This window comes from Corvus cornix, chromosome 4, assembly GCF_000738735.6.
Source record: "Corvus cornix cornix isolate S_Up_H32 chromosome 4, ASM73873v5, whole genome shotgun sequence".
Taxonomy (NCBI): domain Eukaryota; kingdom Metazoa; phylum Chordata; class Aves; order Passeriformes; family Corvidae; genus Corvus; species Corvus cornix.
In genome coordinates, this window is record NC_046334.1 from 69788735 (window position 1) to 69814521 (window position 25787).

Here is a 25787-nt window from a genome sequence, read left to right on the forward strand (position 1 = left end):
GCCATCAAATCCATGGTTGGGTTCAATGATCTTAGAGGTCTTTACCAACCTTAATAGTTCTATAAATCTGCAAAGGAAATCAAGAAATCACTGTCTCTAGAACTGTCTTTTTATTCCAGCTTTGCCTTTGCAGGTCCCAGATGACATTTCTTAACCATTTCAGATTTCATGTCACATAAAGTTTGCTGTGCAAATGGGAAATTCAGCATTTAGGCAAATCAGCAGTTCTTTTCAACAGAATAATTATTTCTTTTATAGAGAGAGAAGTTTACAATAATGTTATGCAAATTGTCTCTATAGTTTTTTGGTCATTTGCTTATTTTTGTAAATCATGAGCACACTGTTGACTTTAAAAGTGTTTGAGAAAAGTTTTTAATAGCACAATTTCACTATTTTGCCCTATATTGCCCTATAAATGGAAAATTAACTCTTAAAAATTTGCTAATTCATATAATTATTCTAAAATACAATAATTTTTTAAAAAGCAAATTTTGACTGCAGAGGCATTTTCAGTCCTGTTCAACATCTGAATTCTTCTACCTTCGTTAAATTTCTGCAGTGAGTCTAAGTTCCCATCACACAAGCATGTTCTGCATGAAATCTTTCCTGAAATTATATCTACGGCATCCCAGATTTAGGGAGGGGGAGTGTTTAATATCAAATATTAATGTAATATGTTCCACCTGATGATTTTCTGTGCCAACTTCCATGTATAATTTAGAGTTTCTTCAAAAGCATGCATGAGGGCAGAAATTAATAGATATAACAATGACTGATATTTTTGTCCAGCTTTTGACTAACACTGCGAACACAGCAATAAACAACTGAAGTGAAACACTGGAATTATCAATTACTGTTTACATACATCTCCATTCACAGTGTGATTTTATTATGACTTCAGCCTTAATCCTGCAGAAAGAATGTTTAGCTTTGCAGGCAACTTCTAGGAAACTCTTCAGTAAATTTTCACTTGTTCCAAAGTATCAATACAGAGTATATTCATCCAATATTTGCCCCCCCAATCAATAAAAGTGTGTTCACTGCTACAAAAACCAGAAGTGAGATGTAAGAATATCTGCATCAAGTTACACATGGAACAACTGGCAAAGACTTAGATCAACATTCAGGTGACCAAAATAACCACTCCAAATAATATTTTACTGCTTTACCCTTATTTCACCAGGACTAACAAGCATTGATCAAATCAAATACTTTAACAACCTGCTAGGAGTCTTTCCCAGCACAAACATCTTCCTGACACAATCCATTATCCACCTGCCTCCAGAAAATCAGTTTAGATGTTTCTAAGATTTCGCAGAAGAAAGATTTTCAGCCTGTTCAGGCTGGCTGTCCATTACTTGAAATAAAGTATTTTCCCAAGCATCCTCTATTTTCTAGAGAAGAAAGAATTAAAAAAGCAAGAAGAAAAAAGGAAAAACAGGTAGAGTGGTGGAAATTGCAATCACCCCAAGGACAAAGAGAATGCTAAAAATAGTTCTGCCACAAAATCTGAATTATTTGGTAAATTGGGACCATTCACGAAAACCGATGCATTATAAAAAAAATCAAAAGTAAAAAAAAAAAAAAGAAAGAAAGAACAAAACTAATAGAGTTGAAAGGAATGACCAAAAGATTTTAAAGGTCATATGGAAAGCAACGGAACTGCCATGGTGCATTCAGGCTGGATACTCAGCTTTTAGAGCACTTACCAAGAAACAAGAGGTACAGAAGGAAGTCATGTGGCTTCAATCCCTTGTATCTGGAGAATCACACTCCCAGTCAAAAATGAAATTATTATCTCTCTGTCCTGTTATGCAGGTATTATTTTTGGATTTCTTCTTATGTTGTCCAATCCAACCTACACCTAAATCTTCCAAGATATAACTGCTGTGACATTCTGACTCATCCATATACCTGGAGCTATGCTTCCCCCTCCTCTCCTCGATGCTATCATCCTGCACCTCACTGCCTGCACTCTCTGTTAACAGCAATCTTATTCCATCACATGCACTCAGAAAATGACTACAAAGGTACTTCAGTTTTTTGTAAAGTCAGTGCTTTCTCAAACTTCTTCCACTAACTAAATCACCTCTCTGCATCACTCTGCTCACCTTCACTTTTAAAGCTTTTCAAAACTTCACTCAGACACCCACTGGGCTGCAGTTTAATGAGCCTTCCCTCCTGCAGCACTGATGGTTTCAGCAGCATCCACCTGTTCCTCACCACTTCTTCCTATCCACATGCTCTGCTCCCAGTTCTGCTCATACAAGGACTTGTTCAGGTGCAGAACGAACCCGGTGAAAGCAAGAAGAAAAAAAATCCAGGTTTGGAATAAGTATTTCTAAAATGAAAGTTAATTTAGCACAGATCAGCTGTGCACAAGTGACAGCGCACAGCTCAGGAGCTGGCACAGAATGAGAATCGTCAACAGCACCTGCTTGACTTAGCCCTGGAGCTAAGGAATTACTGAAAATAAGCTTTCTGCAACAGGACATTGAGTTCAGCTCCAAACATCCCATAAAGCAGCTGACTAAACTGTTAAACAGGTAATGCTGCACCCTCTCAAAGGCTGGGCTTTACACCTGCAAGGAAACTCTTCCAAAGATCTGTTCCCTCATTGGTTTCTCTCAGCCTCCTCCCAGGCCTTGACTTGGCTGCACCATGGAAGGAAAATCAGCAGTGGCTGAGATTGGGATGGGTTGTTATCACTAAGCCCAACCTTGATGATTGATTCTGTGTTTGCACTCCATCTGAAAAAATCCAGCTTTCACTTGGAAAAGAGGAGCTGAGTCTAGTTTTGCCAGGTATTTACACAGCACTTGGCACAAACAGAAGGGGAATGCTGCCCAAGATTCATAATCAAAGGTACTATAATTTGTGACACTCCAGCCTCCCCTTTACTCTCAAAGAGTCATAAAAACCATTACAGAACCCATCACTACCCACGTGATAACAGCAAGGTGAAGTTCTCATGTTTCCCACCTCCCAACTTTTTTTTGAAACAGAAACTGAATCTGGAAGTGCTGACATGATGTTCATCGAATCACAGGCTGGTTTGGGTTGGAAAGGACCTTAAAGATCATCCAGTTCCACATCCCTGCCATGGGCAGGGACACCTTCCACTATCCCAGGTTGCTCCAAGCCCCGTCCAGCCTGGCCTTGGACACTTCCAGGGATCCAGGGGCAGCCACAGCTTCTCTGGGCACCCTGTGCCAGGGCCTCCCCACCCTCACAGGGAAGAATTTCTTCCCAATATCCCATCTAACCCTGCCCTCTGGCAATTTGAAGCCATTCCCCCTTGTCCTGTCCCTCCTCATCCAAAGTCCCTCTGCAGCTCTCCTGGAGCCCCTTTAGGCACTGGAAGGGGCTCTGAGGCCTCCCTGGAGTCTTCTCTTCTCCAGGTGAACACCCCAAGCTCTCCCAGCCTGGCTCCAGAGCAGAGGGGCTCCAGCCCTCGCAGCATCTTCTCATATGGAAAAAGTCCTGGGATGAGAGGAGACAAGGGAGCTCCTGCACCACAGTACAGAGAACCCTGCTCTGACATTCTCTTCTCTCTGAACCACAGTGTCTGGAAGCTTCAGCACAATTTTTGCAAACCACCTGTCTTCTGGAGCAGGTGGAAAGGCTGTTTGGAGAGCATTTTTCTGCAAATGGAATTTGATTAGTATATGAACCTTCCATGTAATGTTCTTATAATGATTAAATTAGTAGGTGATATAAACCTCTGGAAAAGGAAAGACTGTAATGAAAACCTTATTATCCTTTTTACAGTAAGGCTGAACAGAAACTGATGCTATGTTTAAATTGATCATGGTTTTATTCCCACCCCCAGGCAAACCTGCAAAAACTCAATGAGCAGTGTGATTTCATTAAATATATGTATAATGAACAATTTTCTTGTCCTTTGAAAACAACTGATTTGAAGGAAGACTGCAGCATAATGACTGACATCTGAGTTCTACAACCTTTACAATCTGCACAGGATTTCCTATTACTGACTGAAGGTGAAAGAATCATAACACAGAGAAAGGAGAGGAAAAACAGTCTTAATAAGCCAGGAGCACATGAATTTTAAAGAGCTGAGAGAAGTGCAGCAACTCTGTGGAGTTGGTGGGAAGTCTGTTGTGCTGAGAAAGCTGTTCAAACGTCCTCTCTGCTGAGCCTGGAAGAGGATGCTCAGGACACCCGTGGACTTCAAAGAAATCTGGAATTGTGGATTAGAAACTGCCCTGACTGGATCCATTTGTACCAGAAGCAGGGCAGCACTTGTCTTGGGAAAACACTCTAGGAAATGGTAGAGAGAAAATATTTGGCTTTCCAGATATAAATCTCTGCTCTTGGGAAGGAGAGAGCAGTGGGGTATGAGACAAATACACAGAAGTTACTCAACTTGGTTTTGTCCTAACTCTACAGAGGAAAGAAACCTGGCTGATGTCGAAAATTCAGAAAAATCCCTATGCCTGGGCATTTAAATGTGGGATTTTTCCATACCTCTTACATAAAGAGGTCTGAAAAACAGTGCTTGATCCCTAAAATATCCATCACTCTACAACTGTACTTTTTGAACCAAGAGACATCTATAAACACACATGAATACAGGCTGTACAGATCCAGTGAGAGAGAGAGAGAGACTGTGTCGGGTATTTCACTGAGAATCCTCAAAATTCATTCATCTGGAAAAGTAACAGCCAGATCCATATGGTCAGATGACATAAATCTGAGATGCCTGTGGTTCTGCACTGCCACGTTCTCTAAGTGGCCGTTTCAAAATTATTATGAAAATTTTAAAAATTACCTCTTCTCAAAATAACTGAAATTTTAAACACACACACAAAAAAAATCCAACTTAATTACAGGAGGTTCAGTGCAAGGGCATTTTAAAGAGTTTAAAGCATTTTTTCAATGAGGCTATGGTGTTATTTTCAGAAGGAAACTGATTTCACCACTAATGGATCTCAGAAGAATCTGGAGAAGCAATACAGAAGTGAATAATACCAACTCAGATAAAAAAAATATAGACATAGAGAGATTTAACAGAAAATCCGGACGAAATGGTACAGTAACAGCAGAGTTGTATTTTGAATTGTTTGCAACCTGTCCAAGCAATTACCATCTCTGTCTGCTCTGATCACAGAGGAAACCAACACATCTAATCTGCTTTTCAGTCTTCGAAACACCTCTCCAGTCTGACTCTTACTGGAACTGAAAATCCCCCAAGTCGAGGATAAAGACAGAAAATGCATTTTCTTCTTTACCAACATTAAAACATGCAGTACCTTCTTGCATAAACACATAAAAACCTGCAAACTCTGATGGATTAATTAACAAGTGATTAGTATTTGCAGGGTGAAGGAAATGCAAGAAGTAAACAGGTGACAATGGAATGCCAGTCCCTCAAAAAAGCAATTTTCCAAACATCAGATTAGTTTTTCCATAGAGGAACTTTTCATATACAGTTTCCATCTTGATCGTAAATCTTTGATCAGTGTCTCTGAAAAAATAATCTCTGTGAAGATTAAGAAAACAAAGGAACCCAAATAAACTCAAAAACGGCAATGAAACTTTCAGGCTATCAAGTAAATAAATTATTACAGGCACCTGTGTGGAATACAAAGAGTTTTCATATAGGATTATGATGGAAAATGAAAGAGTGTAAGAACAAAAAAAAAAAAAAAAAAAAAAACAAACAAACAAAAAAAAACACAAAAAAACAAGAAAAAACAAGGTGACAAGGGCACCTTTTCAAACAAAGTAAATATATTAAGTAGTCATAAAAATTGGCATGTCAATCCAGGATCTAATCAATGCTCTCAGTGCTATGAAACCTGACCCCTGAGGCAGTTGTTGTATCTGAGACAGGGGAAAAAGGGTGAGACCAAACACGAATAACAAGAATACATGGTGAGCTAGGAAGTAATTCAATTTTAGTGACAAGATATTACTCATTGTATCCATTGCCTCTAAAACACCTTTAATCAACACTTCAGTCTCAGCCATCTTTTCTGGAAGCTTCCCTGTGAACATCCTTCAGGGGCTGCTTCACAGGCAACAAGGATGCACAGACTCTCCCTGGCTTTTCTTTTGGGCCTCATCCTCTTTGCCTCCACCTTTCCTACCTCCCTTTTCTACTGGCTGCCAACTCTCTGCAACACTTCTTGCTTCCAAAGCATTTGAAAAAGATTCATAATTGGTTTTCACATCTTTAACATTTTTGCAGAATTATTTTTGGCCTCCCAGATAATATTTTGGGCATTGAATACTTGCACATTATGATACCTTTTTTAAAAAAATTCTCTTATCTAAAAGTAGCTTTCACTGCTGTCCTGAGTCCTCACTGCCTTTCCCTCATTTTCTGTTTTAATGAATATTATTTATTTTCCTTACTGCCTTGAAATGGTTGGACTCTATGATTTCCCAGGTCTTTTCCAATCTAAACGATTCTGTAACTCTGTGAAGTTTCTCAAGAACAAAATCCCAAAGTGTTCTTTTTAATTGCCTTTTAATCATGTTCCCCTGTATCCATAGTTCTTTTTGGAGATTAAACACTACCATAGTGAATTTGCCTTTTTCCCCCACCTCCTACAAGGCTTTGAACCAGAAGTTCTGTGATCACTGTTTCAGATGTTTTCAACAGCAGCAGTTTTAGTCCCAAGCTCCTTCAAAACCAAGTTTTCCTCTCCTGTGATCCCTGACTACACTTCAGTAAAGTTGTCTTCAGACAAATTCTGCCTCATCCTCACTGAGCTTTTCCTACTTCACTGCAAAACTTCAGTCCATGAAATACAATTATACTGCCTGTTAATTAATTCCTTTATCTAAATGCATTCTGAGCTTTCTGGAAGGTAAAAGCACAACCTCACATATTCCTTATTTAACTTGTACGGTACCACCAGTCCCCAGAGGGAATTCCTGCCACCACTTGGAAAAAAAGGAGGGGAAGAGTAAAGTGACTGTTTCTAATGATTAATATATAAATAAATAAATAAAGCAGAACACTCCATCACAAATCTCCCTGCTCAGATTGCAGATCTTATCAAGCTCAGTGACATGGGGCAAAAATGGCTGATAACAATGCATTTCTCACCACTGCACAAATTGGAGAACAACATAGGAAAAACATGGGGAAAAGTAACTCTACATGTAAAATGGTTGGCTTGAAGTGAGCAACTGATCCCGGAGCCCTCTGAAAACCTGAAGTTCTGCACAGCTTTTTTCAGGAAAAGAGGGAAGAGGGAAATACTTGTATGTCACTATATAAATCTATTACACACCTACATCCTTAATGCCTTGTGTCCTTCCACCTCGAGTCTCCATTGAATGCTTCTCTATGAAGAGAGCCTAAGCACACCTCATTATTCAATTTTTAAATAAATCACAGAGAAGAAATATGATTAAACCATACCCCATCCCTGGAAGTGTCCAAGGCAAGGTTGGACAGTATTGGAGCAACCTGGGGTAGTGGAAGGCGTCCCTGCCCATGGCAAGGGGTTGGAACTGGATGATCTTTAAGGTCCCCTCCAACCCCGACCAATCCATGATTCTATGAGAGGACAGATAGCATGGAGGTGAACAGAACTCACCATAGCTCCTATGACACAAGAACTTAAATGCATCTCAAATTCTTCACTCGTCAGATTTCAAAGCATCAAACAAGCAACATTTCTCCCCTCAGATTCTTGGAACCAATTGCAGCAGGGTATTTGAGAGGTGAAGGGAACATTAATGAGGGAAGCTGTGAAACAATAACTTATCTGTCCTCAATTAAAAACTCTGGTCCAGTTGCTGCCCTGAGACTCGGGGAGTCCATAACAGCTGGTTCTTAGAGGCTGGATGGAACATCCAGGGATCAATCAAACCATACATGTCCTCTTTGTTTCCAACCACCATTAGAGAAAGAAGGACAGATTTTATTATTAACTTTCCCTGCGATCAGCATGTTTAGTATTTTCTGAGTTGCAGACATCTTTGTACAATGCTTGCACTTGGGCAGACTTTGGCATTCCAGAGATGTCATCAGACCAGCTCACAATTCTGCTAAAATCCTACACTTGTTCTAATACACAACAGTCAAGGAACTTCAAGCTTTCAGTGTTCAGTTCACTTCCAAACTTTTTAGGCATCCACATGTTCATGTTTAGATTTAGGAGTCAAAGCTCCTGAAACAGAGTCAAGGGAGGCACCTCCAAAAATTATTCAAAACATCTCAGGCAGATATTCCCAGTCATATTAAAGTTCGACTAAATTCAATTCATCCCAATATTTGCAGATCCACAAAGTGTGTGTATGACAGCACTTCCAGAGTCTAATTAAAGCTTTCCTCACACATCTGTTAAAAGCAAAAATTTTCTAAAAATACCAAACCCAAACAAACCCAAAAAGCAGCAATAATAAACTACACGCTCCACTTCACAAAGCTGGATTTCATTCACAAATATATCAGGTTTTATTCTCCACACAAGATGACTCACTGCATGTTCGCTCCATTCAATCTTCAAGCATTTTGTTAATATATGCAGGAAACAAAGCTACAATAGTTTGCTTGTGAAAAGGGAGGTTTTCCTGTAAACCCAGAGCTTGCAAAGGTAGAAGAATTTGCCTTGTACAGAAAAGAATATTTAGTATACAGTGGAATATTTAAGTAATAGAGACATTCTTTCAGTGGGACATCTATGTCTCACAGAATAACAGAGAAATAATGATAATAATAAGGAATTATTCTATATGAAAGACAAATAATCAGGTAAATTTCGCCCAAAGCTAGAGGGAAATATCAGCCAAATATTGGTAGGGATTGCCTGAGATTACCATTTTCTTTACCTAAGAAATGAACAGAAAGGCATAAAGCCCCAAAAGCTCACTTTTAGTCTGAATTTTATGATGATACACTACTCTTGGTCAAAATGTAATGGAGAAGGTGAGAATGCTGAAAACAGTAAAAACCAGAATTTACTCTTGGTTTTTCATCAGCCTGTTTTTATGGTATTTGACAGGAAGCCACCCTAGCAGCCCCTAAAGAGTAAGACCATCACAAATCTCAGTTTTATTGCCCTTTTCATAAAAATTTCTTCAAAAGCTCAAGTTTCATCTGTCTTCTAACTCCAGATTTTTTAACTTTGATGTTAAGTTTTAAACAGACAGGTATTCTAAACTTCCTTTCTTGTTGTGCTTCCCACTTGCACATCATAATATCTAACCTCTCTTTCAGAATTCCTTCTACTCAGTTTTATTTCTTAATGCAAGCCAGAAAAGTGCCTCCGTTACTTTTTCACTCCCCATTCTGTATGTGGCAGAAATCTCTATTTCCTTTGTTTGATTTGTAATCAAAGACAGTTTTAAGAAACTAGACAGCTCCTCACAACAGCAGAGGAAACATATACAGAGAGCTCTGTTTTTCTCAAAAGCACACCAAGACCTATCATTTTACCTCATCTAGAGAAGAAATAAATTCTACAATTCCCTTAAATCAGGCCACAGGCTACAGCCTGTATTATCAATCATAACCATTGCTCAAATGCACACAGTTCCAACATCCACAGGCCTTCTCTGTTAATAAAAGCAGCAAGACCATTTTTCAAACTGAAATACTGCGTAACAGTAGGAGAAAACAGAGAGCAAATTAAAATAACCAAGTAAAATGAACAAAACATTTCTGCAGGTGCTACCATCCTCTGCTGAAGTTACTCTTCTTCCTCCCAAATCTTCAACAAACTAGAAGTTTACTTCTGCTGCCTCACAGAGTTGGCAAACATATCTCATAAATGGGAGCATGGAATTAGTATGATATAATTCAAGCTTCTTCTGTAAGCAGCCTCCACTGTGTTTTCATGAAGGCTGCTTTTCTTGAAATATGGGAGACAGATTCCAGCTGACTCTTCCCCACCTCATAGTAAATGAGTTTATGATCATCTTCCACTACAATGTACTCTGGTGCAAAACCTGCTTCCCACAAGATCTGTGCTCTTCCACCTCAAAAGCAGTCCCAGCTAAGGCAGGATGTGGTAGATCAGATACAGAACTTGACATCTATGACTCTCCAAGTTCCAACAGCCTGAACCAATTTCTTCATCTCCACAGGCCACAGGTTAACATTTTTGTAAAAGATTCTGGTGGTATCAGAGAACCACAGAATGGCTTAGGTTGGAAGGGACCTTAAAGACCATCTCCTTCCAACACCCTGCTATGGGCAGGGACACCTTCCCCTAGACCAAGCTGCTCCAAGCCCTGTCCAACCTGGCCTTGGACACTTTCAGGGACAGGATTAGTAAAAATCTGATAGCAAAGGGCTCTCATTTTCTTTACCTCTGAATTTCCCCAGTCTGAGACAGATGCCACACAAGTCTTGGTGTAAACAGAGACCTCTTGTGCTGTGGGGAAAACTTACTTTTTCCCTTAAAACCAGTTCAAACCATGTAATCATTAAAACAAAAAAAAAAATTACTTAGGTGTTTCTGGTTTGTCACCTCCTGGATTTAAATGGAAGTAGAAATATGGGCTCTTTGATCACTACAGATTGTTTATGAAGCTGCACAGAAATAATTCACAGTGCTGGCCTGTGACAGCAAAGCTGTTGGGAAAGCAGCACTAAAGGAGACAGTGATTTTTTAATTTCCAACACCTCATCGAGCTGTAGGTGGGTGTTGGTACTACAAAAGAGGAGAGCTGTCCTTGCTGAAGAGACTCCAACCTCCCCCTAACCAGGGCAGATTTGGGCAGAAGGGCTCGAAAACCCAGGAGCCACGAATAAAATGTGACATTCTTTCTAGAGGACAGGGAGCTGTTGCTTAGAAACTGTTTACAGATAGATCCTGCTGGTGTACCTAAAAAAAAATAAATAAATTAGGTCATTCTTGGCCGTAGGTAGGAGATATCTTTATTGATATAAACCCCTCCACATCTCTCTCTACTGTCAATAATTAAAAATGCTTTAGGAAGGCTGCTTGGATGCTCTTTTGGCCAAAAACTGCACATTCCCAATGGCAGAATTACCCATTTTGAAACATTCTGGTGAGTAAGTTGACATCACAGCCACCTCGGCAGGCTGAGCCCAGGCTCCAGGCATAGACTGGACCATCTGAGAAAGGGACTGGCATCAAAAGTGAAATCAAAAGGGGGTGGGGGCAAAGTGCAATTAATCTTCTTAGTTGTTGTAGAGAAAAAAAAAAAGAAAAAAGAAAAAATTAAGGAAAAAACATGACAATGCCACTAGACTAAAGGAAAAAAACCCCATTCAATTCTACTTTTTAAATGCCTTATGAAACCAGGTCTGCTAAAACTGAAAGGGGAAAGGCCACAACACTTCTTTGAAGACATGAGAGAACAAAGTTTGCCTTGAAGAACAAAAGGTGAGGTTGGAATTGGATCACTTTACCAAGGGGAGTAGTACAAGGAGCTCCTAAGTATCTAAAACAAAGTTGCAAGAGAGCACTCATTGCTCACAGAGAAAACAAATTCGTTCAGAGCAGATGGGAAAGAAAAATTCTATCAATCCAGAGCCAGTTTTCTCCTCCACATAAATAATCCACGCTTGAACAATTTTTCCTCATATAAATAACCACATTTATAAGAAGCCTCAAGTAAGAAGGCTCTTATATCATTATTCACTTAAAAACCACTCCAAAAATTCAGACAAATCACTGCTTTCTAAGTAAAAGAAAATAAAACGCACAGCTTGTGGTAATAAACAGCTCATTGTCATCATTCCAGAGAAAGTAATTTTTTTCTCTTCACTTAAAAATAAATGTAGCACGGGCTTGCTTTCTTACATTAAGCAAATCACATCAAATGAATACAAGTATTAGCACATGGGACCTAATGTAGAGAAGGGACCAAAGTCACAGTGATAACCCCAAAAAACAAAGCTGGTGTTGTAGAACAAGTGCCTCTGGTTGAAACATCAGGGGCAGATCTCAAATTCATCAACAAAGCCCACATTCCCTGTAGTGTCAGCAGAAGGTCGCCACACCACTCTTTAAGGCCAGAAAAACAAGGACCAGGAGAGCATGTGTAATTTAATCAAAGTTGCTTAATTCCAAGGACAAACACAAGCCTGTGTTGTGACAGCCTGAGTGACAAAGACACTCTCTTAGGATGACTTGTGGAAGCTCTAGGTGAGGTTAACATGTAGGACACGAGTTTGGGGTTTCAAGGGTTATCACAACAGGCTCAAAGTCTGGGAAAATTGTTTCACTCCTTCACTCAATGCATGGCTTCCCACCCAGGGAAGGTGGCTAATAGGCTAAGATCCCACTCCCCCATGCCAGGAACACAGACAAAAACAGCCAGAAAAAAAGGAGTCTTAACAACCACAACTATTATTATTCTTAAATTGATCTAGAAATACACTTTGGATTAAAGTAATGCTAATTATTTAAAAAATTAAAGATAACATGGCCCATTTCCCAAAGGCTGCCAAAGCCACACAGGAGACTTGTGAAGCGTGGAGGAGAGGCCAACCTGATTTTTATTCATGTGTTGCTGTGCTTATCTACATGGGAAACAGAATTATGCTCTATTTAGCCCTCTGTCAGGTTGCTCAGGTTCTAAAATAACTGTTAATGAAATCACAAGTCTTCAACACAAACAGCAGCAACAAAAATAGCACCAGGACAGCAAACATTGGACTGCAGCAACTCTGAGCAAGTGTGGAGCAAAAAAGCATCTCCCTACATTCAGCTGTCTTGAAATAAAACACAAGGAATAATAGATTGCTTTTTATTGAGGCCTCACTACAACGATTCGCATTTTGTAACAATCTTCACAGAAATGCAGCTCTTAAAAATTAATTTTTCCTTTGGCTTAAGAACCTAACTTAGCAAAAAACAGTTTGGCATGGGAAGTGCTCATTACTTTAACACATAAGATATCTGGAAATCACCTGAAGCATAATAATTTATCAGAATAAAAACCAAGGTTTGCTATTTTTCAGCTTTTTCACAATATTGTGCAGAACTCAATTTTAACATATTCAAATGGTTTTAGTTTTAAAAATACTACTGACACGTAATTTTCACTCCGTTATTTAGGAATGTATAGACATACACTTCTTTGGTGTGAAGTTTGGATTGAATTTTAGGAATGACTCTCAATAAAATCTTTCTTTAAAAGAACAAAATCACAGGATCATAGAATCACACAGTGGTTTGGGTTGGAAGGAACCTTTAAAGATCATTTAGTTCCAAACCTCCTGCCATGGGCAGGGACAACTTCCAGTAGAAGGCGGTGGTGAGTATCTGCTTCGCATTTTCACGATAGAGGACCTTGATAAATATGGCTAAAAACCTAACAGCTTCTTTAATGGTGATTAAACAGATGCAAGGACTGCACATGGTGGTATGGTATCACTGCTGTGACAGAAGAAATCCAAGTGATTACACACCATCACCAAATCCATTTGATTTAGTGGGATCCAAAAATGAAAACACAACAGTTGTTCTTCAGACAGCAAAATTGCCTTGGAGAAACAAATAACGAAACCCTTCTAACATATTGACTGTGATCACTGCCCTTGACAGATCTTGCATCTCTCCTTGTGATGTTTTCCACAGTACTCTGTGTTCAGAAACACAGGCCCAGAGTTAATTCAGATTCATCACACAGAGTGTAAGATACACGTACCTGTCAGACCCATAATTTAAGACAACATTTGAAATTCTATTTCCACTTTGAAAATTTTCTCTGAGATGTCAGTTCTCTCACCAAATTTCACCAACATTTCATGTACCTTGCCACACTAAAGACTGACCCTGAGTTGTGGTTCCTGGACCCAGGGCATCTTTCCACCCACATCAGCACCTTTTGGGAGAAATACAGTGACACTCAAGTAACTCAGTGCTTTGGTACGGCTGGGGTTGTTTTTGGCACTGAGTTACGACCCAGAATATTGTACAGAATCAAACCTGTGTGAGACCCACAACCTAAGTGAAGAGCAAAGCTGAACACTGCAAGGTGTCTCCATCATATTCAGGGAACTGAGTCCACCTATAATGTTTTCTTCAAATGTCCCAACATGACAGAAGAAGCTTCTCACTTCAGAGGAAAAGCAGTCTTCAGATTAAATCAACACCACAAAAAATAGCTCATTAAAATGAAAGACTGAGCAGTAAATATTGTATATTTGCAGCCGCTCAGAAATCAGATGCAAAGAAGAGCTGATATACCAGACACTTATTGCTAATTTTTTTTTTAATATTAAAATGGCAAAAAAAAATCCTGCTCACACAAATCATCTGCTTTCTAAACAGACACAATCAGTGCTCACAACAGCTCTATAAGGTAACACAGAGAAACAATTTGAATTTTCCAGAGATAGAAGTAATCTATGTATCACTGTAATAGCATACAGGACTGGCTCCAGCTACACTTAAAAGACACACAGTCCACAGCCAAAGGCAGAACCAGCTCCAGAAATGTTGGGTAAGAGCTTTGCAACATTGATGAAAATTCTGTAATTAATTTCAAAAGATCAAGGGTTTAATCTTGCATAATCTGAATACCCAAACTAGTGCCTTAGACAAGACAGCCAGAAACCATCTGCAACGCTGGAAGAGGCTCCCGGTAAAATAAATCTTTCTACTCAATCCTTGTTAAGTGTTCCTCATGTTTTGCACATTTCTTGAAATTGGAGAAACGGATTTCAGATTCAAGGCAAAAGGAGGATTACGTGAAGACCAGAGCTCAGATTCAATATGGGTGCTTTAGTTTTATTTTAATGCTTGAAGGAGGTTTATCTGCTCAGACACAGTACTTCTTCTTTTTTTGTATTTACATACTTTCCTCCTAATAAAGGGACCTCTAAGTACTTGAAGCTGTTAAAAGTCTTGCTGTGATGTACCTGTCCCACAGCAGCTGTGCTTTCCCTCTATTTCCCATACCCGAACTATAATGCCCCAGAGGTGACTTCCATTCCAATTTCTAATTAAAGCTAGGTGGAAATTACTAAAAACACACTTTTTAAAAGAGTGATTTCAAAATTTTTTCCTCATTTACATGACCTTGCTTTCACCCCAAGGAAAAGCTTATGATGAAAAACAATGATGAAAGAGAAACATCCAAACCACCCCAGCCAAGGGGTGACTGTAGAAGGTCACTCAAAAATTCTGGAGATCCAATCAAACTGTCCAATTCACACCAGTAATTACAAACACACCTGGAGTGTTTAAACTGTAATACCTTATTTTCTAAAAATCACAGAATATCCTGAGCTGGGTATCATTCCCCAGTCTGTCCATACATCCAGGGCTGTCCATCCCAGGTGTAGAATCCAGCACTATCCCTTGATAAACTTCCTATGGTATTTCTCTGGGGAATGTGGTTTCCAGTCCTTCCTTAGAGGTTCCTTTTGTGTAATCAAACACTGATTGCTCTGATCCACCCCTGTCCTAATCATTGCACGGCCCATCTCACTCTCACTCTGTTTCATGAAATATTTAATTACTGTGGATTATCTGGCACAAACCTTTCTTCTGGATATCGTGGCACCAGAACAGACCTCACACCACCTCTAATGTGTTTATGGTGCAGAGAGAGCAAAACTATCAGACCTCTATTTTCACACCATTATGGAAAACTGATTTAAAAAAAAAAGAAATATTCAAAATATCCATCTCTAGTGTTTCCCCTTCCTCCTGACTGATCTTTTTATGAAAAACCAGCCAAGAAGCTGTTCTTGGGCTATGTAATTTTCTTTGGTTTCTTTTGGCTGTCAACCAGCCAGCAAAAATAAACTCATTAAGCTGACAAGAGACCTGAGCACACTCATGTTGTCAATGCATCTCAGCATCATTCTCGTGAACCCAAAAGTCAAAAAACAATTAAAATAAAGTTAAGCTGACTCCACCCTTAGGATGCAATCAAGTTTGCAAGGATCTGTCAGTCCAAAGTCAGTGTCTGGCAGCATCTGAGCTAAAGGGGATGTGCAACTTCAGCACATGTCAAGCCAAAACAGTTCTAAAAGTAGTAGCAAAATATCAGAATATGGAGTGTGGAGCCTCCAAAAAAGCAACTCTGTCACAATTACAGCTCTCAACCTAATTGAGTTTGCACGCCTACTATTTTTGCATCCAATCCACACTGCTCTCCCTGTGTTGAATCTGTCCAGTTATCTGTGATTTTTCCTTTGCTGCCACCACATTTGTAGTTTGCTAAGCCCCAGCTTAAGTCTCACATGGAGCCTTGTAATCAGCGAGGTTTCTACTTAAAAGCAAAAGGGAAAAAAGTTACCATGGCTACTACAGTCACTCAGCTTTCTCAACTACCTCAAGACATTAATTCTGAAGGCTTTTTGGCTATGTTTGCACAAAATGTACGCTTCCATACTACTCTGTCATGTAAATTAGGTTGTGCTGCAGTGTTTGAGATCACCTGGGACCATTCAATCCCTTTGGCTGGCGTTCCAAGAAGACTTCACAAGAAGCAAGGTGATGGTTTCCCTGATCACGTTAAGGAAATTATAATTAAATATATTAAATATAATTAAAAACAATAATAAAATGTTGTTTCTTACCCAGCCAAATGAAGGTAAATACCTGAACACAGATACCCCAGACATTTTCTAGTTCTTAGGCTGAATTTGTAAACAAAAACACAGTTGGTAGTAAGTACAGAATTAGAACAAGGCAAGCCATAAAATATTTGTAAAAAACGCTCTGGAAATGCACTTAAGTTATTTAGAAGATGAGAAAAGCACACAGAGAATGTTAAAATGTGTATAAGACTTGATGCTGGTTTTCATCCAAACACAGCATGGGTAGAAGACAATCCTGCCCAGGACCTGCGTCCCCACTGCTCTTTAGCATCTAGAAAGCACCTGAGCACTTCCCTTACACTCACCTGCATCCCCTGGGCTCAGGCCTGAGCGAGAGGGTTGGAATTTGAGTGTAAAAGAAAAAAAAAGAAAAAAAAAAAGTAAAACTTTGTTCAAGGATGCAATTAGTGTGCGAGAGCAAATTAACACATCAAGGGATTCGGTTTGCTGCCTTAGCCACGTACGGAATTCTCCCTAAGCCATGCAAGGAAAATGAAATCATAAGATGGAAATAGTTCTTCTCTTTCCTTTTCTTCACATTCCTGTTCTTTCTAGATATCAGCTGTGACCCAGAAACAATACTCAGCAAGGCCAAGAGTCCAAAAGACGCTGAATGAAATTCAGCTTGAATTTTAGGGGGAGCATGGGGCCACCCATGTGAGCCAAGTAACAGCTCTGCAAACTCTGCAGCCTCTGAGCAGCGCTCCCAGCCAAGCAGGACATTTGTCAGAGTGTTTTTATTCTGATTCTCTCCCTACACCACCTCATCCTCCTTCATTCATGGGCTTCCTGATGATTTCTTGTTCTTAGAAGTATTTCTGCGGAGCATCCAAGCACTGGGAATGGAGATGACGGAGATAATAGAGACGTTTAAAATTAGACTAAGCAGCTGTAATCCTGAATTTGCATTTCTGACTTGATTATAGTAAGCACTGAAGACTATCTGCACAAGAACTAGAAAGGAGTTCCTATGCTGCAATAAAAATATATGAATCTCTCTCACTTTGACCCCATTAAGGGGAAAAAAAAATGTGGTAGCAAATGGCACTTTTATGGAAGTTTTTTCTTTGCTATTCTATAACTTCATTTTAAGGTTAAAATTCAACCTGTGGATTTTAATTGCAAGAACTAAAGTAACCAGCTTTTCCATATTTTACACATGGAAGAACTACTTTCCTACTTACCCTGGATTTTTCTCACTTCATATTTTAGTTGTTATCTCTTTTATACCTTTTCTTATAAGTCTGTACAGTCTCTTATCTGAAGAGGCAACATTTGTAACCATGGGATAACAAGTTACAAAGCACTTCGATAAATTCTCTATCAAGCACAGATGACAAAATTTTACTTAAATATTCTGTCACAATAAAAAAAAGTTAGAAACAATCCTGTTCTATTTTGGTAAAAAATGAAATAACCATTTTCATCATATGATTTTTTTACAGAGATGCAGAAGAAAAAAGAGTATTTGGGTTCTATATTCAAAGTTTCTCCATAAATATAATGAAGAATTCACCCATGAGTAACTTACCACAGCTGGTCATTTTATATCAGGAAGAGAGATCTGATAGTAACATTCAAGAAAGTTAATATTTAATGACAGAGGACATCACACCTTTTCTCTGTTGATTTTTATTCACTCGTTTACTTAAAAATGTTTATTTAAAGAAATCTCCAAATTAACTCAAAAGTCACACAACAGTTTTGAAGAAGACATTTCACTATCCCAATACATTTTTTCTAGAAGTAGCAAAGAGAAAAAAAATACCTAATCAGATAAAAACATCTGCCTCAGATTATCTGTTCGCAAAAAATTCTCTTCTTGAAAGATTTTATTCATTTTTCTTAGTGTGGATCACCTGGAAAGGACACAACTATTGCCAGTGACATGATGGCACTAAAACAGAACTGAAACCAGTGCTTACTGAAATTTTACTCTGTTTTTAAGTGCTTTACTCCACTGTCTAACTTGAAAGTTAAATCTCTAGGAAGAAGTCATTTGGAGTTTCTTTTGATGTCTGAAAAGATATAGAGAACTGATAAAAGTGGTTTTGCCAGCTCTGCACAGGATGGACACAGCTTCTGTATTTAAAACATAAGGAATATTTGCCATTGATCCTTTCTTTACAAGCACAACTTAGAGGACGGAGAGATTCAGCTGCCCCTGCTGTGCTGAATGAGTTGTAATGGAGAATTGCCATAAAAAGAGATTCAATGGAATACAGCAGAGTGGGTTTTGTTAGTAAATAACAGCGTATTAAAAATTAAGGTTGATTAGTTGTAGAAAAGGGCAAAGTGAATAATCCATTTAGAAGCTTTAAGTAACTTAAAAGCTTAAGCCCCATTTGCAGAAGTCACCTGGGCAACTGGGAGCCTCCCCTGACAAAACCACTTACACTTTTTGCATTCAGAATTTAAGTTCCACTTACATTCAAACTGCCTTCCATTTTAATATTCTCGTCTGCATTAAGCATATTGTAACATATGCTTGGTTTTTTTAAAATACAGAGTTTCAAAGAAAAGGACAAGTCCACAGGAGAAAGAAATGTCACATCATAATTACTTTAACACCAGTAATAACAGCAGATTGGAGTGTCTGCAAAAATATCTTTGAAATATTCTGAACACAGAAATTCTTTTGTATAACTGCAGTATCTACTGTTTTTCTTACCTCTCCAATGCAACCCCTGTGAGACGTCCTTAATGTTACAGGATTCAGCTTCACTTAACTGAGAAATTCACATTACTTACAAAGCCTGAAAACTTGGGCAGTCTCTGCTGCAATGTTGAAAATGTCTCTCCACTGTTCTCTGTACCAGAATACTAATGCAGGGGGTGATGTGGCTGAAAAGCACAGCTAGACAAAAAATACTCCAAAGGAGGAAAAAAAAAAAAAAAATCCTTGCTATCAGAAAATGCTGATTCAGCAGAGTTAAAGTACTCCGAGGAAAGGTGTGCTTTCTCCACACAACCAGTGAAAAAATACAGAAAAGCTTTCCTCCTGCCCCTTTAAAACTCAAAATGCTTTGTCTGATGACAGCACAAGATATCTAAGACAATAAAATGTGTATGGGGGAGTGGGGAGAAGGATAGTCCTGCTAGAGGAAAGAGTTTTAATTTTGCTGGCCTTTTTAAAATCCACCTGCTCATTCCATGCCAAAACAAAAAATGATTCAAAACACAAGGAACACGAAAATCTTGCCTTCCAAACAAGTGTACTGTTAAGTGATGGTCACAACAGTCTATTTTCACAGAGCAGCTGATCTTTTGTTGTATAAATATGACTTCAACCTATCCTACTGTTTGGAAACATTCACGAATGCCTTTCTGTGTCCAACCCCTGCCTGGAACCAGATATCACTGCTTTCTCAGTGGCTCGTGTGTGATGCTGAGGAGACCATGAGAAAACTGAGACGCAGAGCTTTTATCCAGAAACCTGATACAAAATTCATTTACAGCTGTAGAATGCTGAGCCTGCCCAACCAAAGACTTGATACAACAGTGTTATCACTCTGGGGTATATTTAGGTGTACGATGCATCCCTCTAAATAAGAAGCAATAATACAATAACTTAGAATAACTTAAAATAACTTGGAATGGTTTAGTTTAGAAGGGACCTTAAAGATCATTTTGTTCCACTGCCTGCCATGAGCAGGGACACCTTCCACTAGCCCAGGTTGCTCCAAGCCTGTCCAACCTGGCCTTCCAGGGATCCAGGGGCAGCCACAGCTGCTCTGGGCAACCTGTGCCAGGGCCTCACCACCCTCACAGCCAAGAATTTTTTCTGTATTTCTAACCTAAAGTTCCCCTCTTTCAGTTTGAACCGAACACTCCTTGTCCTGTCACTACAGTTCCTGATGAACAATCCCACTCTGGATTTCCTGCAGCCCCTTCTGATACTGGAATGGGCTCTGAGGTCTCCTCACAATTTTCTCCTCTCCAGGATGAACAGCCCCAACTTTCTCAACTTGTCTCCATGGGAATGATGCTCTGGTCCCCTTCTCAACTTCTTGGCCTTCCCTGGACTTGCTCCAACAGTTCCATGTCCTTCTTATGTTGGGGACACCAGAACTTAGGACGTTGTTAACCTAATTATCAACCACTTCTTTTATACAGGACAAAACCTGGTTTCTGTTCTTTGTTGTCACCTCTTCAACTTTTCTGTTACAGTAGTCTTAAAAAAATCCTGGTTTTTTACTTTCCAACACTGCTCAAGGCAGGCTGGACTCAGCAGCAATTTGCTCCTAGTCAGGTTCAGGTGTTGTTGACCCAGCTGGAGGATCTCACCCATCAGTACTGGACCTCCAGAGAGGAATGAGAGCCTCAGCTGCTCCTGCTCCCTGCACCAGCCTGCTGGCTTGGAAAGCTGTGCCTCAGGAAAGTTTTCTGAGCCCTTTATCCTAACAAATGTAACAAATGTGGTGTTTATATGAAATCAACAAGTTTATCTCAGTCAGGAGTAGCTCTCACCCTCCTGTGAAATACAACTTTCTTTTTGTAACTTTCACCTTCCCTTCCCACTCTGGTCTTTTTTATATCTCCTTCTTGCATCTTAACTAAACCAGCTCCAAGGGACCAATTCCTGAGCCACAAAACCTCCCATCAAGTTACATCCTAAGCCTGTCACTGTGATTTCTAACAGGTTGGTGGTGCTACTCTTTATTTCTGTACATTGCCTTTCTTATCTCCGACTGCATATTTGATTATTTATTTACTTATTCTTCCCCTTGAGGGTGGTGAGGCACAGGATGCCCAGAGAAGCTGTGACTGTCCCATCCTTGGAAGTGTCCAAGGCCAGGCTGGATGGGGCTTGGAGCAGCGTGGGATAGTGGAAGGTGTCCCTGCCCCTGGCAGGGGTGGGACTGGATGATTTTAGAAGTCTCTTTCAACCCAAACCATTCTGTGGTTTTATGATTCTTTCAGTATAGTTGTCCCTTCTCTTTCCACAACCCTTTGATATTGTATCTAAATTCAGAGTATTCCTATACTGTGTCCAATTTGAACAAACTATGGAGCAAGTGAATAAAGAGCTGAGCTTTCTTTAGCCAAGCCTTGGAATATGCTGTATTAAAAGCAAAGCCTACTCACCTAAAATGTACTAAAATGTGTTTCTGTCATTGCAAACAGGAAAAAAAAAGAAAAAACCTCATGCTGGTGTGTTCAGACAGCATGTAATACCTGCAAGGCATTGTCATAACTACTACAATTTGGCCACAAAACAGATTTCAATAAATACTGTGGTTATAATTCATATGTAACAAGAAGAAAAGTGTTAAGCGATAAAAAATTCATACTTTTTGAAACAGTGGGTGTAAAAAACTAATAGGTGAGGATGAAGACATTTCTTGGCAGCAGAAAAAAAGTGGGGGGAAACCGTAGGAACAAAAGATATCTCAGCTGTCACACAGGTGTGGTGCTAAACAGGGACTCTGAGTTCCACCAATAGTGCAAAAGGGCAGATACATTCATAAAGCAATTCTGCATATGCAAAGTACTTGATAATTTGCTGGTACCTCATGAGAATATTAATTACTTTTCCATCCCATTGCAAATACAATGTTAAAACAGTATTACTTTGCAGTAAACATTTTCGGTCAGCAGGACCAAAGATCACCATGAAGAGCACTCTCAGAAGTGTCCAAGGAGTTATCTGTCCTACCAACATGGATTTTAAGGAATTCTGAAAATCCTGGGAAAATTCCAAAAGTCTGAATGAACATTTATGTTACAACCATGCTCTAAAAGACCCAGTGAGACAGTGGTTGTAAACATAGGAAGGTTAGAACAATGGCAGTCCTGAACAAAACCGTAAGTTAAGAAAAATTATATGGGACTCAACTGATACCTCAGAGCTCTGTAACAAAAAATAGGAAGTAAAATAATGAAAGCTGACTTTCTAAAATGATTGTGGTCTAATTCCTTGATATGACTGATACTTCCAACTGGCAGAAATATCTGTCTGCATGTATAAACTTCTCTGGCACTTGGTGCAGTGTTCTGTGCGAGCCTGACAACAAAACAGAACCAATTAAACTGGTGAAGAACTGGTTAAGTGACATTTCAAAAAGAAAAAAGAACAGCTTTTGAGCAGATCTCATCACAACATAACTCAGATTAACATGGAGTTCCCTGAAGGCGGAGCCACTACCACGAAACACCTTTTCAATTATTTGTAAGTCTACACCATAAATCATGACATAATTTGCACAAGTATAAATTGATAGAGTGCTACAGAACTGAGATAAATCAGTTCCAAAAAGCCATCAGGAGTGTTGGGTATAATCAATCAATGCTAGAAATAAAACGTTATTTTAAAAAGCCACATACAAAGTTATAAAGCTGCAATCAGGAAAATACATGCCAGTCTATGGAATGATGAACTCTTGTGGAAAGAAACAGTCCTGCAAAGGGTTTGCCACAGTGAGAGTACCCAGAGAGAAGGAGATCAAGATGCAGGGCTGCAAATGAAGGTTTAATATGTAAATGTGATGCAGAAGCAGGACAGTAACACCAGAGAGGTAATATTTAAATGCACAAAACACTCCTGAGACAAGGCTCTGGCGTGCTGTATCCAACTCACAGTTTCATAAAAATGCTGAAAAAGTGGATTTGGAAAAAAACAATCCCCAGAAACTGAGTTGTGAGGAAAATGCACGCAGTGACAAATTTCAAGAATTTTAGTTCATTTGTCTTTTCAAGTAGAGGAGAAGCTGAATACTGGGTTACAGCAGATAAATACTTTCACGGTAAGAAAATACTCTGAGTTCTTTAGCATAGTGGAGAAAGGCACATCACTAACCAGTGACTGGAAGCTGAAGCCAAATAACTTAATAAACAGCAGATTCTCTACCTCTTACTGCCTTCTGATCAAAATACCAATTTTTCTGGAAGACATGTTTCAGCCGAATGCAAGTTATTGCACTTAAGAAAAACTGGATGAAATCCAACTGACTACAACAGTCAAGGGGTCAGAGCAGAAGATCTAATTGCTTCCTTTGGCTTTAAAGCCTCAGTGTACAAATACTCTTGGTTTTCAGGACTTCAAAGGCATTTCAGTAGTACCATGCATGCTCAACATTAATATTAAAAGAGCTCTCAGAAAATCTGCATGAATTACAGTTGTATTTCCATGTAAGGGCTCAAGTGACACTGGAGCTTTCCTGTTGAGGCGTCTGTCATCAGCAGAGCCCATTAATGGAATTACAGCTACCTTGTACCCAGCTGAGGTGGTATTTCTGTAAACAAGCATTTACACAATTGAGTGCAGAACTTCACCCTTCACATCAGTACTTTCACTCCTCTAGAAAGAATCCTGTTCGACCTGCAGCACAAAAAGCCTGATACAATGCATTATATCAATCACTGGCACTACAGGTAAAAAGGAAAACCAGCAGCGTTGTAATAGCCACAAAGGCAGGAAAATCTGGTGTTCACATCAGCAGCATTGTTTGAGCCTGCCCCTGTTTATGCTCCTCATCTACCTGGCACTCCAAAACACACACACCACTCACTGCAATCTTGACAAGTCCAACATTTTTCAGCAATACATGCCAAGGTAATGTGTAACATACGCATTAAATATCCAGGCTGATAGAGCTGTGCTGTAGCATCGGCTGCTGTGGTATCTGGATTTCTACAGTAACAGGGGGGTTGAAACGTATCTATCCTGGTGAAGTATGAACTAACTTCGAATTCAGCAAACAGAAGCTTCAAAAGGCTGGAATTGTCCGAAGCACACTCGCAATCAAATAAATGCTCCACAGGAGAGAAACACAACCACCAGCTGACAGAGCATCACCTTAGAAAGAACCCAGGCATCACACGCAGCCAGAGAGATGCGAGGGAGGGCATTCACCCCTCCAACCTCCAGAGAAGGAAGCGCCTGCCACCTCACGCTACACCCCACTGTAAAGAGGTATAGAAGTTTCTTTCCCGAAGCCCTGGCGCATGGATGTTCCCCTGAGCATCCCCAACACCACCTCCCAGATGGGCACGGCAGCCAGGCAAGTCTGGCAGCTCCCCACCACCACCATGGCCGAGCGAAACTTCTTCCACTCCAAGAAGCCCCACAACGAGACACTTTGGCTGCCGTCGCCTTCCAGTCAACATCCCCACGGCTCCTCGCCATCCCCGGCGCTCCACGCAAAGACAAAGCCACGCTTTAAACTTTCGCTCCTCGCCACCGGAGCAGATCCTCTGCTGGGAGCTGGCACCTCTCAGGCTGGGTGCTGGCTGGGATGCGCAGCGGGTGCTTGGGAAGGTCTCAGACCCTGGCAGAGGCCTAGAGGGAAGGGATGGAGGAGGTGCCCGCAGCCCCCTCCCCACCGCCCAGCCCCGCTCCCCGCGACCCTTCCCCGCCGGCTCCCGGCTCACACAATCGGAGCAGCAGCTACTGCAAAGCACAGGGACGCACAGGGGGATGGATAAAAGGGAGGAAGGAGCCTCTGACGCCTGAAGAAAGGAGAATAATTTAAAACAATACCCCCCCCCCAAAAAAAAAAAAATACTTAAGATAATACGGAGCCAGGTTTCACCTGAAAGTGATGGTGGGTAAATAGATGAATAAGTGAAACAACACACCTTTGACCCTCTCTTTTCTTCCCTAAATCTAATCCCCCTCTTCCCATAATACACGCACTACAAAATGACCATTAATTCAAATCCATTCTTTACAGGAGGGGGGATTATCTCTGTGACCGACTCTGTCTCTTTCCCTCTCCCGGTCTTTCACTGCGCGAGAATTGAAATTGCATTTTAAAAAAAAAAAAAAAAAAGGAAAAGCGGGGGGGAAAAAAAGGCAAGATTATTATATCTGTAGGGTGCGAAATGTGGGCACGGGGAGAGGGAGCCTGGGGGATGGGGAGGAGTGGAGAAAGGTGGCTAAGGAGAGAAGAAAGGAAAGGAGGACCAGGAAGCGCAGGGAAGGATGAGGGGAAGGCGAGATAAGGGGGAAGGAGGATAAGGAAAGAAGGTTGAAAGGAAGGAGGTCGGGAGGAAGGATGAAAGGGAGGAAGGGATGAGGGGAAGAAAGGAAGATGCTTTGCCCTGGCCTCACCTCAGCTCGGTGGGTGGGGGTGGGAGAATCTCTCGTCGTCGTCGCCGCCGCCGCCGCCGCCGCCTCCTCCGCCGCCGCCTCCTCCTCCTCCCCAGCAGCGCCGGTCACTGACGGGCCGGGTGTGCGGCGCGGCTCCGTCGCCCGGTCCCCGCCTCCCGCTCACCTCGCTCCCTCCTCCCGCCGCCGGCCCGAGCCGCGCTCGCTCGGCTC

General features: G+C 40.5%; 1 protein-coding gene across 3 annotated transcripts in view; it reads right to left on the bottom strand.

Annotated features, from left to right (window-relative positions):
- CTNNA2 (catenin alpha 2) overlaps positions 1 to 25745 on the bottom strand; it is a 463437-nt gene extending 437692 nt beyond the window's left edge. The window contains exon 1 of one of the 3 annotated variants that reach the window (XM_039550337.1): positions 25578 to 25745. The gene's annotated coding sequence lies outside the window, so the exon portion shown is untranslated. Of the gene's footprint in view, positions 1 to 19193; positions 19284 to 25577 lie in introns of those variants that run through there. The other 2 variants (XM_039550338.1, XM_019287148.2) reach the window with 2 other exon arrangements.
- Between the last annotated feature and the right edge of the window lie 42 nt (positions 25746 to 25787).